Source organism: Juglans regia, chromosome 3, assembly GCF_001411555.2.
Source record: "Juglans regia cultivar Chandler chromosome 3, Walnut 2.0, whole genome shotgun sequence".
Classification (NCBI taxonomy): domain Eukaryota; kingdom Viridiplantae; phylum Streptophyta; class Magnoliopsida; order Fagales; family Juglandaceae; genus Juglans; species Juglans regia.
The window spans coordinates 15,467,606-15,482,129 of NC_049903.1; positions in this window are offsets into that span (position 1 = coordinate 15,467,606).

Genomic DNA, 14,524 nt, shown 5'->3' on the forward strand with positions numbered 1-14,524 from the left:
CCACAGTCATCTATCAATAAAAGGAAATGTCACAATTAAAAAAATGCATAACTAAAAGAAAAAGAAAAATGATAACTTCCCCTCCTCCAAAAAAAAAAAAAATTTGGGTGCAAGGAAAGAAGGATCTAGTTGAGCTTTTTTCCCCGATACATCCAGCTAGCACTCAGAGTAGTTCCCTACCACCAGGCGGGGCACGCAACATTATGTGCACTTTCAAAATGTACAATTAACTATTAGCCAAAACAAGCATGCCACCCTCCTAAAAAAGGAAAAGATTGATCAAGCAACTTATTAATAGTTCACCTAATTTAAAGTTAAGGTTCCAGTCTTATCACTGCAAATAGTTGTGACAGAGCCCATGGTCTCACATGCAGAGAGCCTTCGCACCTGCAACACAACTTCGGTTATGAACAACATACTTCCAATCGCACAATAGGCATGTGTGTGTGCCTCAGCGTCTGTGAGTAAGGTCTCCCATAAGCACAAGGATGGAAAATCCCCAACATTACATACCAGGGCCTTGTCTGCCATCATTTTTTCGTGGAATAGGCAAGGCTGTATCATAGTAAAACAAATAATAAGTCCAAGGTAACATATGGGAACATTGAAAAATTAAAACATTTTCAGCCATGCAATCAATAATGTCTCAGATGATAAACAAGAAATAAGCAACCAAGACTGTGGGAATACATGTATAAGAATTACACTCCTGCCAGAAAATAAATGGGTTTAAAATTAGAATATTTGACCATTTAATATCCCAAGTAACAGCCTAAAGGAACTTTAAGAAGATTTTCATTTTATTTTACAAAAGCGTTCATCATTTGCCAACTCCGATATATAAGTATATACATTCCAATATGCACATCAATATGGGTTGCACTAATAAGAAATTAGAAGCAGCACCATCTGCAAGTTAATGGGAAAGTAGGCTTAGAAGATCTCAACTGCTTTAGACACGAAGAAATTGGTGATGTCAGTAATACCAATCTGAGCTATATATAAATTAAAGGTAACACAAGAACTATGGAAAGAAAAATAGTAAAATGAAAGAACATGGGTTGACATGTAGGGGAGATTAAGAAAGTCAAGAATTTGAATAGAATTATATATAAGGCCAGGCAAACTTACATTAAGGTAACAACCAAGGGAAGCCCTTCGGATACTGCAACTACTACTATGGTGACCTACAAGATTTCAACAAAGGTAATAGGAAAATAAAATTCTCCACACAATAATAAATATATATATCTACATACAAAACAAACACATACAACAACAGTAGCAATTTTAATGGCAGCATCTATGGCATCACTGGCTTTTGTTTTGCCTGCTATAAACTGAGCATTTCCAACTGAGTTTTTGGTATGGCCAGTAAAAATATCTGCATATATTCAATTTATGAGGTCATCCACAATAACTCACTATCACAGAGAGAGAGAGAGAGAGCAGTCCCAAGTTTAATTTACCTGACCAAAAGAACAACCAAGATAGAGACAGCTACTGAAAGTCCAACTATACCAATGAGAGTTGCAAACCCATTTAAGCCTACCTAAAACAAATGATTTAAAAGAAAACATAATGTGCAAAATACGAGTTTCAAGAAAGATAACAGACCTGCAATGGTGTCTCTTCACCATTGTCTTCTGAAATACTAGACATGAGCAATCCCCACTCAGTATTCATCCTAATAACGTGGGTATACCACAAAGCAAGTTGGCTCAATGTGAGAGACTGACCAGATATAAAATGTTTCAAATACATGTATAGATTCATAAAGAAAAGTGGTTTCCATCTCCAGCAAGAGAAAGGTAAACCCCCTAAAAAGAACAACATTTTTTATAAAAGTGAAAACAATCATATATGAAATATAGAGACATCAAAATAACTGATCCATATGTGAAAATTATACACTTATGCTTTCAGGAGATAAAAATATCCAACGCAAGCTTCCCTTATCCCGAAAATTGTTTAATCTAGGCAATTGCGTCAATGTTTATCCTACTATCTTTTATATGGTACTAATAGATATTAGAATATATATAAGATATACTTGCTAAAAAAGCTAAGAAAATCCTATATTACCGGCATGGTGCCACTACCACCTGCAATTTTGTAGCTAGACATTAGAAACGAATTTTTGTAATCCTTGTGAACCTGGAAAAAAGTTCATTCTTAAAAAAATAAAAAAGAAATATTAATTTATATATTAAAACGACAAGACGGGTAGGAATGCTCACAATCTTGCTCTCTCCAGTCATACTTAATTCATCAACTGCGAGAGAATGACCATAAATTAAAATTCCATCAGCGCAGACCTGCAAAAAGATTTAGAAGGTCAAGTCAACTTTAAATAACAATGGTAATATATTATTTTTTATACGTAAAAATAAATTTTACTGAATAAAGTAAATAAGCAAAACCCAAGTACACAGAAAGTACACAAAGAGAATCACCTAGTTACAAGTTAGGAGATATATGAATGCAAGAGAATAATGAAAACTAGCCTCGTTGGGGACAATAACAGAAGCCCAAAGGAATAGGGTGTGAAAGAAGAAACATCTAAAATCATCCAAAGAGTGTTCCCCATTTTCAAAGCTCTAACAAAAATATATATATATATATATATATATATATAATAAGAACAACAAAAAAGAAACATGTACCTGATTACCAATGTTAAGAGGTACAATATAACCAACAACAATCTCATATATAGATATCTCAATTCTTCTGCCACCTTTAATTTGCTTATAGGAAAAAATCATTTAAAATGCAATGCAAGTCATTAGATTAAAATTCATGAGCAAAGAGGGTATGGCTAGCATCCCAATATGCTAGCCATACCATCCACATTAGAAACAAAGACTGTAATCCTTACATTACACAAGGAGTATCACTGTTAATATCTTTTTCCTTAAGTAGTGATTGTTAAAAAAAAGATTAAATCATTTCCATGGAAGCTCAAAGGGTGGTGGTGATCCAGGATGCATCAACAAAAGGTGAAAGCAGGCTAATTTTCTCCCAAAAAAAGATTAAATCACTCCAGATATGAAACTTGGTACAAAGTATGTTATTCCAACTTGGCCGCAAAACCTACTGCTTGAATAACTTAACATATTTTCATTTAGCAAGAGACTTTTATTTATAAGGCCATATGTATATGTATGCACTGATATATGCCTGAAGACCATTCAAGGTCAATTACCATTATACCTTGACATAATCTACTCCCACATTTGAAACATTAAAAGACTCACCTTGACAATTTTGGCCGGTATAATATGCAGACAATATCTGTAAATCACATATTGATGGTTTTAAGTTCTCATTCAGGGGGAAAGAATCTCAAATGTTTCAAATATAAACACAAATATAAACAAACCCATAAACAAACTAGCGATCACACATATAAACACAAAACCCAATCTCCAAACGGAACTAAAACAAGAAATCAAGCAAATATAACATGAATGAAAAGAACCCATAAATGTGAAAACATAAGGCAATATCAGGGGTGGTCGCTTGGAGTGGAGTAGTGGCTCGGGAGGAGCACGGTGGCGCTGGTGAGATTTGTGGTCGTGGGCTGCGAACAATGCAAGGGAGAGAGGGAGGGCCTCAGACTGAGAATTAGGCTAGGCGTGGAGGAGAAGGGGGCTCCGACTGAGAACTGGTGACGGCCTCGACGTGTGGCTGGTGGCGAACGGCACCCCTAGCGGCGGCGATATAGAGAAATCCGAGAGAGAGAGGGGTGACGCCAGATTCAGGGAGGCAAGAGATCCGGCGGGGGCTGGGGGAGAAGGAGTGGGTGGCCTTTGACGTGAGGTGGCAGTGGCGTGGTGGGAATGTTGGCGACTGGCTGTGCACGACGGCGTGGGTTGTTTGCGTCGGAGGGATTGGAGAGAGAGAGGGGGGAGATGGGGGGGACACTGGATGGAGGGAAATGAAAATGAAAACGAGCGGGGCTTTTAATTTAATTAGCTTTTTGCGGCGAGTTTACATCGCCGCTAATAATACTTTAAGTTGTCGCAAATGTTTTATGGCGACAATCTTTGCCACAATAATTATCTATTGTGGTGCTTTTTGCATTCGACGAAGAATAAATTTCACTACAGTAAAATTGTTTGTTGCGGCGGAAAAAATTGCCGCAATAGCTAATCACATCACCGCAAAACGTAACAGGTAATTTCTCCCTCCGTGTTTTCCAAACTCGTGTTTTAGTGACCCCGGCAAAATTTAAATCTCCGAGAATAAGTATTATTTTCGTTATTTTGTTTTTGCAACGATTAAAAAATTGCTGGAAATTTTTTTTCAGCGATTTTCCAAACTTGGAAAATCGCTGTAAAAGTCCATTTTTGCAATTGCAGCGATTAACAAACCATTGTAACAAGGTTTTTAATATACCAGCAAATTTTTTCATTGCAAAAAATGAAGATTCGCTACAAAAGACCAATTCCAAAATTTTATGTAAAAAGATTGTAACGGTGTAAAAATCGTCGCAATTAAAGGCTTTTTGCGGCAATTTTATTTCCGACAGGCATTAAATCGCCGCAAAAAGTCTTATTGCTTGTAGTGTACCCGATACAACACGGAATAATATTAATACTAATTTTAATACAATAAAAAAAATTGGAACGGTATATAGTACATTGCTATTATATAATTTGAAAATAATTGTGTGCATGCATAATAATTTTGGTAGATCTAGCCACTTTTACATATACTAGCTAGTCATTTAAAGGTGGTTTGGTCATGCTAAGGTTCTTTAGATCATATGTCATAAGGTCTGGTCTCTAAATGAGGGAACCAGATTCGAAACCCCCCCACCTCCCATATAAAAATAATAATAATTTGGTCATCCAACAATGAATTTGACTTTAATGTATTGAGAGATCATTAATATTGTCGTCGCCGACAACTTCATCATGAAGACAAATACAAGAAAGAAATATTGAAATAGAGGCTAGTAAGGATAAATTATCCTGTCTTTGTGTATTGTATTTATAGGTATAGATTTACAATAAATAAACTGATATGTACAATCTCGTAAAATATAGGAGATAAGGATAACCATACATATACATAGGATTAAGCCAACTACAACTCTATCCTGATAAGCACCTAACTCGTGGACTCATCCTCTAGTCTATTGGAAGAGATAAGGCAGATTAATCTTAACAATACATACATATATACATACATACAATATATATATATATATATTTATATATTTATATATTTATATATTTATAATATAGTTGTAGCTCTTTAATTTTGAGTAATCTTGTGCCAATTTCACTCATTTCCCAATGAATGACCGGAGTATTAATATTAAGAAATATTAAGGAAGACGTTTATAAGAAATATATGATCTAGCTCCTAGACTTTTCATTCTAATTAAGAGATTTGAATTCTAAGGAAAAGAATATTTATTACTTAAAAGTATGATCTACGTACACTCTCTCTTTATTATTCTCTCGAGTTTATACCTTGAATGCGTGCACTCATTTAAAACAATATCTATAAACGCACTCTTATAAATATATATATATATATATATATCTCGTACTTAAGCTAAGTGGTGTGATGTTGTCTATTATTAATCCTTGAATATTTTTCTTATAAAAAAATAAATTCATTAAAAGATTATAATTAAATAATATTACATGAACATAATAAGATAAAGTAAGATCGATCATCACTACAACAAATTTGAGATTTTGGGACGAAATTATTTAGGGACGAAATTTTTTTCGTCCCTAAAAGTCATTTCTTGGGATGAAATTTAAAATTTGTCCCAAAAAATTGATGACTTTAGAAAATCGTTCGAACGTCAAAATAACCGTTCGAACAGTATTTTCTGTGACGAACATAAAAAAATATGTTCGAATAGTAAAATTTGGCAGATAATTACTTTATTATGGCGGGGAAAGTTCAAAAACGTTCGAACGATAATTTGTTGTGTTCGAACGGAAAATATTTGGTGGCAAATCCTGGTGGGAAGGTTTCTAAACCATTCGAACAGAATATATTTAGTTAGAACATATTCAAGCACCACATTTATACATTCAAAGGTATAATATTAATCTCGGTACGAAACTCAAAATATAAAAAATATCTATCATATATACAAATTCATTAATTAATTTTATGTAATTAATTTTAAAATATTTTAATGATTTCTTTTACGTTAAATAAGATTTTTAGTTAAATAAATATTATCAACCACATATATATTAATCAACCAAATAAAGCAAATTATCAAAATGCCATATATATTGTTCATAATTATTACAAAAGAAAATATAAATAAAAGATAAAAACTACTGTGATGCGAGGCCTCTACACACATCCTCGACTGCAGCTAATTGTGTCTCTACCTGTGTCAGTCGAGTACTAAGTGTGACCTGAGTTGCATTATTGGCATTAATCGATGTACGTAACTCATTAACCTCTGTACGTAACCCAGAGACGGTAGTCATAATCTCTGTACGCAACTCAGACATGGCAGTATGCACTGCATCAATCACAGCTGATGTGTGTACGCCGATCTCAGCACGCAATATGTCAGCCATCTCCTCGCGAATATATGTGCGTGATGCCTCAGCCTGTGTAGATGTCTCACCAGCCGATACTCCAGTATCTCTCGGCTGCGCATCTCTCTGAATCTCAGCCCTGTCAGGAACAGCCCCACGAAAACGAAATCTAGAGTGTCCCGTGCTCCGTGATAGGGTGGTGTTGTTGATCGGTGCCATCGGAAATCGGGAACGCTCGGCAGGTTCGGACACAACCCCGGCATGTAGCAAAAATCGAGTGATGAGGATCCCAAACGGCAGTATATCTGTCGTAATGAACCGTGCCTCTGATCGGATCCTCTCAAATATATAACCAACGAGGTCGATCGGGATGCCACGAGCGACCCGTATCATAAATCTCGCTCGATCCATGCCGACCTCGGTCTTGTGCTGCCGCGGGTCAATATTGTTGGCAATGATCAAATTCATGATCTTGAAGAAAGAAGATAAATCTGCCTACCTAATACTCTTCATCCTATCGTACACTGGAGCATCTGGACCAACAATCAAGTCTTTGACCTCATGATCAGCAAGTGTATCGATCTCATCTGTGTAATCTGGTGCCTCGTCCTGAGACATAGCTGAATCACCTGAAGGATCAGACTCTCTAGGCGGCAGGTTTGGATAGGCATCAAGAAGCCTAGAAATACCCAGATATGCAGCGAGTCCGTCCGCTGAAAATATAACAGGAGCTCCTCGGACACAGATCCTATATGCCCCTCCATCGTCTGGGCTGGCAGCACCGAGCTCTTTATAGAACTCAGTAACGATCTTAATGAAGGAAACGAGCTCCATTCCTTCTTCTCGCTGATCTAAGATTGGTGCCCAACCACGATCATTGAATACTGATGGGAGGGAATGACCCTCCCATATAAGAGCTACAAAATCTGACAGTTTTACCTGTCGCTCAAGTAAAATGGTCCGCTCTCGAACTGTTTGGATGGAAGGTTCTCCTGATCTACCACGTTTACGGCCCCGATAAGACATTATTATGATCCTGAAATTTTAAAAATAAAATATACATTCAAGATTAGTGATAAAATCTAATTACGACTAAAAGATTTACAAAATTATATACTAATAGCAATTTAATAAATTAATTGATAGAACATATAATCAATGAAACGATGAAAACAATTTAATAAGCTAATAAAATGTAAATGGATTGAATTTAATAATTAGCGTTCGAACGTCTAAATATATGGTCGAACGGACAATTAGTAACGTTCGAACGTTTTAAACCTGTTCGAACGTACGGGTTTACTCGTTCGAACGGACTGGTTAAATAGTTCGAACGGAAAACAGATCTAACTCGGCCATGGCTGAGTTAACTCAGCAGCCATGAAAACACCCAAAAAATAATCGATTCCGTGGTTTCTTCGACTAAAAACAAAGTACTCTTCATTTCTAAACATCCTATGATAGATTTATAATGTTCTACGGTAATTATTGATGAAAAAATCTAATTTAAAAAAAATAAAAAATAAAATCATAAAATTATAAAATAAACGGTAAAATAAGTTAGAAAATACATACCTTTACTTGGGAGGAAAAGTGATTGACGTATATGTAGTAATATATGGTATGAGTTTATACTTAACTAATATATGTCATATTATATATTCCATTATACTTTACCTACTAAAGTTATATATGATATTATATAGCATATATATATAGAGTATAGCTTACTAATATACTATCATCTTATAAATTTCTCTATATGTTATTATGTGACCTTAGTATATTTGAGGCTATATATATGTGAGTATATATTATTAATACATATGATCTTAATAATATATATGATAGTATAGGTCACTATATATATGATAATATATATTACTATATATACTATATATTTAGTATAGATTACTATATATATGATAGTATATATTACTATATATATGATAGTAGTACAAAACTAATACATATGATCTTATAGTACTTTTCATTTAATGATGAAAAAAGTTATATTTAAACATAAAGGATATGTGTTCAAACGGTACTCGTAAACCATTCGAACACATATGTTGCGTTTGAACGTATAAAAAAACATTTGAATGGATTATTGCAATGGCGGGAAAACATCCCGCCAATTAAAGACAGTTGGATTACCGTTCGAACATAATTTGTTATAGTTCGAACGGATTATTGCAGTGGTGGGAAAATATCCCGCCAATTAAACTATAGTATCATCTAATATGTCTATATATATTAATGTTGTTCTTTTATTCAAAGGTATAATGAAAAAAAAATACAAATAAACATTTACAACACCGTTTGAACAGTTAGAAATAAAAGTTCGAACGGTTAATTTTCAAGCGGGAATAAATCAATAACGTTCGAACATACTATTTATACGTTCGAACGTGAAAATTAGGAGGGAATTTTCTCCCGCTTAATATTTTCACGTTCGAACGATTAGTAAATAACCGTTCGAACATGAAATGTTCTGCAAAAACACAACAGAACCTCACAAAATTGTTTCTCTCCTCCCGCGCGCCGTCTCAGTGTCGTCGCTCGAAGTCCCGAAGTTTACCTCCTTTGCATATCAGAGGTATTATTTCTCAAACTAGCCCCTAAGCTCAAAAACATTTTCATCTCACTCCATTATTCTCGGATTACTATTTGTAGGAGAGTTTGTGATTATTCTCGGATTATTCTCGGATTATTCCCAATTCATCTTCAAAAATTCAGGTATTCCTTTTAAAATAGAAATGTATGGTTTGAACTTAATATTTTGCAATGCTAGAAAGTTGTATGCTTTGAGATTGTTGTTTGTGTTTGTTAGAGTTTGTTATTAATGGAGTTTTCGGCGTTGTTGAAGACGACTGGAATCTGGAATGAATACGTTTGAACGGGTTAGGATTACCGTTCGAACGTATTCATTTTGTTCGAACATAGGTTATCATCGTTCGAACGGGTAATGACATTACATCAATAACGTATACAGAATACAAATAGTTTGGGATAGTTGTAAATTATATGTACTACTAAATCACAAATAATTAGGACCAACTACCATTTAAATAGTTAATTCTAAATAAATAAAATTAATATTCAAATTAAAATACTACTAAATCTTTAAATTAAAATAGACATAGTTAAGATTTAATAATACTTAAATACTTAATTATAAATTAATAAATTGAAGTTTGTAAATTAAAATACTACTAAATCTTTAAATTAAAATAGAAATAGTTAATATTTAATAATACTTAAATACTTAATACTATAAATTAAAAAAACTAATATTTAAATTAAAATCTGGAATAAATCTTGAAATAATACCTATTAATTATGTTTTTGTTGTATTGTTATATAAATAATATGTTTTATTGTTTGACATATATTAGCATATTTTGCATTATTTGTTCATCAAAATAAACCTTAGACCCATTCGAGAGTTATCAATCCGGAAGAATGCTTGATTGATAACTCTTGAATTGTCCAGAGTGGACAGTTTGGGATTATAAGATCATTCTCGCAAACTATAGAACTATATCTGTTGTTGTCCAACATTATGATTTTGGTAGATTCATCCATTGTTCTCTGGATATGCAGTTTCGGTGATGGTGCAACGATGTGTTAATCGTCAGTGCACACAACCAAACGAGCATATTTGGAGAACTATGGGGAGATGCTGCCGAAATTTTGTTGGACGTGACAGATAATAGATCATAGGTTGGCGACTATGATCTTACAATCCCGAACGGGATAGGACCAACTACCCGGTGAAAGGTGGCATACTCATTAATTGGTACATGATACATGGTTGTTTGCTGATGCACACGTGATTGTTTGTAATGAATATAGTCGGCATGGATAAGAGTTGGATGAGAGTTAGCGATCAATTTGGTCAGAATTACAATGTATATGCTGAAGGTGTTAAGAAATTCTTGGAGTTTGCATTGGGTATATGTGATAGTGATGGGCGTATCAGATGCCCATGCAGAGAATGCAGAAATTTGCATTCTCATAAGATAGACCTGGTGAGAGAGCATCTGTTTGTCAAAGGTATTAATAAGGGTTATACTGATTGGGTCTTACACGGCGAACCATATCCAACTTTATTTGAGGCTCCACATGAAGAAGAAGAGATCGATGAAGATGTACAACCAGAGATTGTTGGAGATGATTACGATGAGGATATGGAGGAAATGTTAGGTGACATCGGTGCGGGAATGTTTATGGATGAAGGTGACACGGACACACCAAGCTCAAATGATGGGGGCCATAACACTTTTGCACGCTTGTGGAATGATTCACAGCGTGAGCTATATCCAGGATGTAGAAGACACAGTAAGTTGTTGTTTACCGTAAGATTGCTTCACATAAAATCAATGTGTCGATTATCTATTAAGACAGTCAATATGTTATTTGAGCTGTTTAAAGAGGCACTGTCGACAGACAATACTTTACCTCGTAACTTCTATGACGCAAAAAAGTTGAAACGAGGACTCGGATTTGATTACAACGTAATACATGCATGTAAGAATGACTGCATATTATTTTGGCGAGAGAATGGGCAGTTGAATGAGTGTCCTATATGCCATGAGTCAAGATGGACATCGGACAAGGCAAATGTTCTGCAAAAGGTCGTACGCCACTTTCCATTGATACCTAGATTACAACGATTATTTATGTCACGCGCAACGGCTGTAGATATAACATGGCACTCATCAGACAGAGTAAGGAACGATAATATTTTGTCACATCCTGCTGACTCCTAGGTGTGGAAGGAATTTGATTAAGAACACCCATGGTTTGCTGAAGAACCGCATAATGTAAGACTTGGGTTGGCAACAGATGGATTTAATCATTTTGGGAACATGAGTACTAGTCATAGTACTTGACCAGTTGTACTTATGCCGTATAATCTACCACCGTGGAAGTGTATGAAAGATTCATATTTCATGATGAGTTTGCTCATCCCAAGTTCGAGGTCACTGGGAAATGATATAGACATACACTTACAGCCATTGATTGCAGAATTGAAAGATTTGTGGGAGAATGGGGTTGTCACATTTGATTCGTCAACAGGCAAGTCGTTCAAAATGCATGCTGCGGTGTTGTGGACAATAAATGATTTTTCAGCTTATGGGAATTTGTCAGGTTGGAGTACTAAGGGGAAAATGGCATGTTCAACTTGTAACAAATATACCAAAGCTGAATGGCTAAAGTACGGGAGAAAATTATGTTTCATGGGTCATCGTCGATTTTTACCTGGTGACCATAGATGGCATGGAAATTCTAGAATGTTTGATGGAACTGTTGAATGGGGCCAACCTCCACCATATTTGTCTGGCGAAGATGTACTTGCACAATTTATAGATGTTGGTTGTAATGAATTTGGTAAAAAACAACGAAAGAGAAAATGATGTTATTGCATATTGAAAAAAATTGCGACATTTGCGAATCCGTATTGGGAACATTGATGTCAATTGAAGGAAAAACAAAGGATACAATAAACTCAAGGAAGGATTTGAAGTGGTTGGGAATAAGACGGGAAATGCAGTTGCAAGAAAATGGTTCGTCTATCTACATGCCGATTGGGTGGTATACATTGTCAAGGAATGAAAGGGTTACATTTTGTGAGTGGCTAATGAAGATCAAATTACCAGACGGTTATGCCTCGAATCTAACAAGGTGTGTGAGAACAAATGATTGGAAAATAACTAGATTAAAAAGTCATGATTGTCATGTTTTCTTACAACGTATCTTGCCTATTGGTATTCGTGGGTACTTGACCAGAGATGTGCGCGTGGCTTTGACTGAGTTGGGTGCAGTTTTTAAAGACTTATGTGCTAGGACGTTGAATGTAGAAGCTTTGGATCGAATGGAACGAGAAATTGTCATAATATTGTGTAAGCTAGAAAGTATTTACCCACCGTCATTCTTCGATGTCATGGTTTACCTAGCCGTTCATTTGCCACGTGAGGCTCGGCTTGTAGGACCAGTTCAATATAGATGGATGTATCCCATTGAACGATTTCTTGGAAAGTTGAAACGTACAGTGGGTAACAAGGCCCGTCCAGAAGGATCAATTGCAGAAGCATATATTGACGATGAGTGGCATACCTTCTGTTCCAAATATTTCCACGGAGTTGACACTTGGTTTGATCGGCCAGAAAGAAACTTTGACGTTGACCGAGCAAGACAACGGAATATATTTTCTGTGTTTTCCCAACAAGTTCGTCCAATTAGTGCAGTGCGTGGTTATGACTTGTGTGGAAGAGAGTTCGAGAAAGCTCAGTGGTATGTGCTGAACAATTGCCCTGAGATAGAGAACTACTTGAAGTAAGTTTTAACTTTTTCTTAATTTAAATTGCCTCATTACTTTTAAAAAAATACAAAATATAAAATATTTGCGGTAATCATCAATTTCAGTGATCATATTAACGTGCTCAAGGAACTAGGAGTAAATGATATAAATCAGAAACATGAAGAGGAGTTCCCGAGATGGTTTGAAGAACGGGTAATGAAATTACATATGCGTTACTCAATAACAAATGAAAAAAATATTAATTTCAATTTTAATATAGTATATGCTTTACTCAATATGTAGGTTGTACAAATGCATGCGAATAATCCAAATGATATATCTGATGAACTGTATGCATTGGCGCGTGGCCCATCGCGACGCGCTGCTCGATATTCTGCATGTATTTCTCGAAAAAGTAGGTATCACACACTGGATCGAGATTGTTATAGGAAAACCCAAAATAGTGGTGTCCTAGTCGAAGGAAGTCATGATGGAGAAAATATTGATTTCTATGGGTTATTGTCGATATAATTGGAATGAAATATTTGGGAGAGCTTGCGGTGTATCTGTTTAAGTGTGATTGGTGGGATTTAAGCAATCCTCGTACTGGAGTCTGTGATGATGAATATTTTTTGAGTGTTAATACATCAAAAAAATGGTATGAAGATGATCCTTTTATTTTGGCTTCTCAAGCATCTCAAGTATTCTACTTAGATGATCCGAAGTTAGGAAATCAATGGCGAGTAGTACAAAAATATTCTCCAAGAAATATATATGATGTTATCCCTTAGGCGGAAGGACAAGATGAAGAAGAAGATGACTCTTCTACTCAAGAAGCATACCAAGAGAGTCAACCCGCCTTAAATTTGTTTGTGGATTTGAGCCAGTATGAGATGATTCCATTAAATAGAGAAGATATTGAGGCTGAAATTGTTGATGCGACAGTTGAGGAAAATGTTGAATCATCTGAAATATCTACAGATGATGAGAGCAAATTGTCAAATGAAACTAATACAGATTCTAATTGACCAATTATGTGTTAACATTACACTTGATGACAAATATTTTACTTATTGAATCATGTATCAGTAGTTTGAAATTATGCCGCCAAAGAGGAAGGAAGTTCGCAACCCATCTCCACCTGTTCCTAGCTCTCCTTCAGACTCACCATTGAGATTGACTCTACAGAACAAGGTAAAAATCTAATACTCATAAAAGTTATTAATTAAGGTCCTATAATAGACATATAAATGAAATTGATTACAATGTTATATTTTATAAAATCTACAGTACAATCTCGTCAAGGTCGAGGCACCACTAGAGGGGTGACGTTGGAAAAATATCGGAAGGTGGGTAAGATCAAGGTTAACATTCCTGACGAACATACCGGGGGCGAAGGACAACCAGCAGCTTGGCTTGCATCGCATGTGGGTGCTCTTACACGAACTTACGCACCTTTGGCAACGACTTCATGGAAGAAAGTCCCCCAAGATGTTAAAGAGCTTATCAAGAAGCGTTGTTTGGTAATGTTTAAAACATTGATTTAGTAGAATAAATTTCTATATTTTACTTAAATTTAGAATATTATAAATGATAATGTGTTTGTGACTATTTTTTTAAGGATGATTTCGAATTAAATTTTGGTCGGAGAGAGGAGCGTAAGACTGTGGAAGAGCTTATG